We start from the raw sequence: 6,183 nt of genomic DNA, 5'->3' as shown, positions 1-6,183 counted from the left end.
CAACTATACAATATCCTAATTACACTTCTTGTCTTTTCATTTCTTGTGGTTATCAAAAGGTTTTGTGAGATAGCACCAGCTCACCGATCCAGCCCACCCTGCCAGTTGTCTGGTTTTGCCAAAGCACTTCTAAGAGACAGAAATAATACTATTGAGCTAAAGTGTGTGAGAACTAGTTGGATGTAGTGGTTAAGGCATCCAGCTAGAAACCGGGAGTCTGCAAGTTTATTCCTGCATAAGGCAGGAAGCTAGTTGGGTGTCTTTGGGCCAGTCCTTCTCTCTCTGCCCTGGGAAGGAGGCAGTGGCAAACCACTCCAAAAAACCTTGCAAAGACAACTGCAGGTACTTGCCCAGGCAGTCACCAGGAGTCACAAAAGACTCAAAGGTGCAAAAGATCAAAGTGTGTAAACAAATGACCATTTCAGGAGAGGAGAGTTATAGAGACCTGTCTTCTTTTGGAAAACCTAAAGCTTTAACTAGCTATATTATGCAGAGGCACTAGAGGGGAAGCCACTTTATACAGGAAAGCACTAGGAAAAATACACCCAAATGATTTAAATGTCCTTGCCATCACAGTTGTTTTCCACCATAGCTTTACACCCTAATCCTCACTTCCCTAAAGATCAGGAATTGTCGGACTGTGGCATGACAGAAGCTGCCTGTCATGCTCCCAGATCAAATGTTCCCAGAACATCTGATTGGACTCACATGCATGAATGAAGTCAACACATGTCGAGGCTTGTGAGTTGGTAAAGGGGAGGGGGAACATTTAGGAGTGAGAAGACATCATGTTTGGACTATCTCTCATATCCAAGGTCAACTGGCTGGCCCATTGGAGACACCTGCAAGAGACTGGCATGAACTGAGGGAAAGGGGGGCTGCATACCAGAGCGAGGGAGGGGGAATCATGAAATCGTTGGGTTGTTTAAGTTGGAGAAAGCATGGGAACTTTCATTCGCAACTTTTTTTCCCATTCTGTACGCTTCTTCCATTAAAAGATTTCTACTGTAGTTATGTATGAATTGGATTTAATGGTAATAGAGTGTTGTAGTCATCACACTGCCAAACATACACATTTAGAATCTGTAAAGTGCACTGAGAGTAATTAGGGGTGCAGGATTTCTGCTGGGCAACTTCTGGAACTCTACCATTTTACTGGATTGAGTTCTTGGCTTTCCCTCCATCCCAGCTATGTCTCCCTTTCTAACTGAGTCCTTTATTCAGAGAAGGAAAGGAAAAGACAGGAACATGCAAAATTATGGTGAACCGAATAGAAGCAGCATTAAAAGCAATTTTCAGAATTTCCACAGTTTAGAAAGGACAAATTTGATATCTGTATTTCTCATGCTGTAGATTATTGGATTGAACAGGGGTGGAAGAAGAGAATAAAGAACAGTCAACCCAAAATCTAAAAAAGTTGGGATGTTAGAAGGAGGTCTCAGATAGGTAAAGCATCCTGTTGACATAAACATAGACACTACTAAAAGGTGGGGAATACAAGTTGATAAGGCTTTCTGCCTTCTTTTCTCAGAAGGGATTCTCTGTACTGCCTTGAATATCATGGCATAAGATACAGTAATAAAACATATACAACCTAGTCCTGCAGTGCCACTGGCCACAAGAACTCCAACTTCAACTAGTTTGAAGCCAGAGCAGGATAGCTTTAGCAACTGTGGAATTTCACAGAAGAATTGGTTGACAACATTAGAACAAAAATTGATAGAAAAAGTGCCAATGGTATGCAACATTCCATAGAGAAGACTGGTGACCCAAACCAGAATTATTATTTCAGTGCAGGCTTTTCAGTTCATCACCATCTCGTAGTGCAGTGGATTGCATATGGCAACATATCGATCATATGCCATGACTGTCAGGAGGGATACATTAGAACCCAGAAAGGAGACAAAGAGAAAGACTTGAGCAACACAACCAAAGTAAGAAATGTGTCTGGTATCTACGAGGGAATTCACCATGGATTTGGGAACAATGACAGCAACAGAGCCCAGGTCCTGCAGAGCCAAGTTCATTAGGAAGAAGTACATGGGCCTGTGCAAGTGCCGGTCAAAAGCTACTGCACAGATTATCAGAAGATTTGCTGTTGTAATTGCCAGGTATAATACAAAGAACAAGAAGAAATGTAGCAGCTGCAGTCGCTGACTTTCTGAGAATCCCAAGAGCAGAAAGTAAGGCATCCTGGTTTGGTTATCCATGTCTCATTTATGACAAAGCTGCATGGCATAACTGCAAGGAAACAGAGGAGGGAGATGCAATTAGATGAAATTTGGGAAGCGGCATTTTGATATGTGGTGAGATGAGAAAACAAAAAGAAAAGTAAAGCATGGACAGAATGAACAGAGCACCAGTCCATGGAAAAATAGATGTAGGATGGGCATATACAGTATCAAAGCACAAATCTGTCGATTTCTATCATTCTGTACTAAAGAACCAACCACAAACCACTCATTTCTCCTTCCTTCCTTGTCCCAGTTCTGTTACTCCATGTACTGCTCAAAAGGATTGCCTGAGATTAGAAAAACCCTATTCAAGTCCATTTTCAGCCACAGAAGATTAATGGGTATATTTGGACAAACACAATCTCTCACCACTTGTACAGGATTCTGGTAGTGTTGAAATTGGAGGATGTCATATATAATGGTGCTTTGTGCTTCTAGAAGGAAGGCAATGTAAATCTAGAAAATTTATATAAAGATATATTGTTATATATATTTTCTTGGAAATCTTGAGGGCACAAACTGTCCCATTGTACTTTGTGTGTGTGTGTGTGTGATGCGACAGTCAGATGGAAATGTTTTTTTCTCAGTTGCCCTAGCAGTGTTTTGTCTAAAAAAGTAGTATAATGAGCCTTTAAATTAATACATAAATACTAGATTGCTAAACTTGCAGTTAATGTTATATAGTTAAAAGAAGCAGGGCTAGAACTTTACTTACAACATAAGTCTTATTTTGATATTCACTAGGTGCTATTATCCATGATTATCCCACTATAAAACATTTTTTTAATCTAAAGAAATCAGACATAAACATAATAAATTAATAAATCCCCTTTTTGAACAATCCAAAGGAATGTGATCGCTCAGTTTGAAAAAGCAGTCTCTCATCTAATGCACTCCTTTGGCCAGAAAATGTGATATAGCCAATGAACGTTGATATCTCAGTTTTTCTTTGAACAATGTAGAATGCCAAATACCCACCTTTTCAACAATAATACTTAAATATTTAAATGCATGACTTTGCTGATGCCAATTTATCTTTTAGTTATCCATTCACCCACTCAGTTATTTCCATTTCAATATTCTTTTTCATGCATGAAGGTTTGGTCTAAATTTCATCAAATCATAACTGTCTTTTATTCTTTATAATCACCATGTGGAAATGGTACCAACATGTTAAATCTATAATTCATTCAATTCTCTTCAAATTATTGTTCATTATTCTGAGTCATAATGCCTTTAAATCCACTGTCTGAGGTCCAGATTCCTGAAAGTTAAACTTAAAAAACTTTTGTGGTCTCTCCCAAAATAGCTGACCTTCTTATTCCATTATATGATACTACCTTATGTAATTATTTGATTAAATTATCTTCCCAGCAGAAAAGTTATCAAGACAAGTGAGAGATATAACAAGTCAGATGTATTTCAATAAACACCTGTTTGCCCCAGAAAAGAGGGAAATGTCTTTTTGGTTAAACATTCAATTTAGAACTGACTTACTATTTTTCTCCATTGTTTTTTTCTTCTGTTATATGTTTTTAAGATGGTTAAATCTCTCTCCACTAAGAAAACTGCTGTCCCACTAATTTTCATGTAGTGGAACATCTATCTGCAGTTGAAGAGGTCACTATTTGGAAAGTTTATGAAGATCTGTTTTGTTTCCCTCAGGAGTCTTGTGCACCAAAATAAAACTTAATTCTGTTTGCTTATTAACATAATTAGCAATTAACAACTCTATAGCTACCTCAGAATGCTCCAGTAGCAGCTATCACATTGCACAATAGTATCTCAGAAAGATGTTAACAGAAGTGGGGCTGCAATCATACCAGCAGACCAAACTGTGGGAGGTGAAATATGGACCGGAAGGGAAGATTGGCCTGAAGCTTGTTCTAGAACAGGTTTCTTCATGTGGAATTCTATTTCCCCTCTATTTCAACTAGCAAAATTCAGGGGAAAAAAAGTAAAAACAAAAAAAAAATCACAATTGCATTTTCAAAAATGTCAATATCCATTATTTCTTGTGTATACATAGATCTAGAAATGTCTTTGGTGATATGAATTCACCTTCTTATTAACAGTTCATCAAATCAATACCTGCATGAAATTTGGGGAGTTTAAATTCCAGCAAAGTGAAAAACCTTGTTTTTAACCCCTATAAACATCATCTGGGAGAGATACTACTATTTTCAATATGACATTATGGTGTTGGTTAGAATGCATATAGAAATTCCCCATGATAAATGCTTGTTATTCTGATTCAGTGTTGTGATGGGGGGAGGGGGGTACAAATTTCTGAAAAATGTAAAAATCCTTATTACCTTATTTTTAGCCATATTACATGCAAGCATAAGAGGGGAAGCCATTTTATACAGGAAAATGCAACATGGTGGTGAACAGGAGAGAAACAACATTAAAAGAAATTTTCAGACTCTCCACAGTTTAGAAAGGACAAATCTGATATTCTTATTTCTCATGCTATAGATGATTGGATTGAACAGGGGTGGAAGAAGGGAATACAGCACAGTCAACCCAAATTCTGAATAAGATGGGGAGTCAGAGGAAGGTTTCAGGTAGGCAAAGCATGCAGTTAATAAAAACATAGACACCACTAAAAGGTGGGGAATACAAGTTGACAAGGCTTTTTGTCTTCCTTGTTCAGAAGGGATTCCTAGGACTGCCTTGAAGATCATGCCATAAGATACAATAATAAAAGTAAAACAACCTAGTGCTGCAATGGCACAGGCCACAAGAACTCCAGCTTCAGCTGAATTGAAGCTGGAGCAGGATAGATTTAGTAAATGTGGAATTTCACAGAAATTCTATCATGCTCCAGCTTGATATGCTCTATCGACTCCAGCCTCGATTCCACCATGCTGAGCCACTCATCAGCTGGGGAGCTGTCCACGGGCCGTCCACTCCGCCACCTTCCCTCTGCTCCTGGGGTTGTCGTGAACCGCTGCTCTTTCACCTCTTTTGATGCCCTGAATGCTCCAGGCAGGGATCTCCCCATCTTGTCCAGGGTGACCCACTCGCCTTGCGACACTCTCGTGGCTTCAAGGGTCCCGCTCCTCCCGGTCTCCTCCTCCGAACTCGATCCCGAACCTACCCGGACTTCGTGGTGTCGGGATTTATGGGTCCTGCCGATCACTCATTCCGTGGAGCCGGGTGACCTGTCGCCGGTCCTTGGGTCATCGCCGCTCTGTCGGTTGATTCTGTCCATCGCCAAGTTGGGTCCCACACAGATCGGATCTGGATTAGTGCCGGTGCAATTTTTTTTTTTCGATTCCCGGCTTTATGTAACGGTTGTCTCGTTACCCAATAAGGGACAGATTCACTTAGTTTCGGGCTAAGGATTTCCATTTATTGCATACGAAGTACATATACGCAAAAAGCCAGGAATGCGGGCGTGGTTGCGGGGTACCTCGTTTATACCCACGTGGAGGACCTTGTCCCCCTCCACCCCCTATTGTCCCACAACCTGGATCCAGATCCTTGATGGGCCATCTGGAAACGATCCCGGTCTGATGATGGGCGATTAGGTGATTACCGCTGGTCTCCTCTGTTTCCTCTCCTTGTCCGGTGCAGGTGCATCCCCTGTGGTAATGTGTGGAAGTTCCACTGATCTGTTGATGGCTCCTCTGGTCCAGGCAAAGGTGTGCCTCCTTTGTCCTGTGATTGCTTTTAGTGCTTGAGTGCTTAAAGCATTAGGGTTATCCCTTCCTCCTTCCTGAAAGGCATGTTCCCTGTGGTGATGCATGTATGCCTTGCAACAGGGAACATGACAGCTGGCTACCCAAACCAGAATCACACTTTCAGTGCAGGATTTCCAATTAATTAATGTCTAATATTGCAGTGGGTTGTAAATGGCAACATATTGATTGTATTCCATAACTGTGAGGAGGAATAAATCAGAACCTGTAAAGGAGATTAAAAAACATCAACAAAAAAAAAT

At 40.5% G+C, this 6,183-nt stretch overlaps 1 pseudogene; it reads right to left on the bottom strand.

Annotated features, from left to right (window-relative positions):
* Positions 1-1,295: 1,295 nt before the first annotated feature.
* On the bottom strand, positions 1,296-2,222 carry LOC134497288 (olfactory receptor 14A16-like; annotated as a pseudogene).
* Positions 2,223-6,183: the final 3,961 nt, after the last annotated feature.

The sequence above is a fragment of the Candoia aspera genome, chromosome 4 (assembly GCF_035149785.1).
Source record: "Candoia aspera isolate rCanAsp1 chromosome 4, rCanAsp1.hap2, whole genome shotgun sequence".
Taxonomy (NCBI): domain Eukaryota; kingdom Metazoa; phylum Chordata; class Lepidosauria; order Squamata; family Boidae; genus Candoia; species Candoia aspera.
The sequence above is the reverse complement of the archived record's forward strand: the minus strand, read 5'-3'. Positions and strand labels throughout refer to the sequence as shown.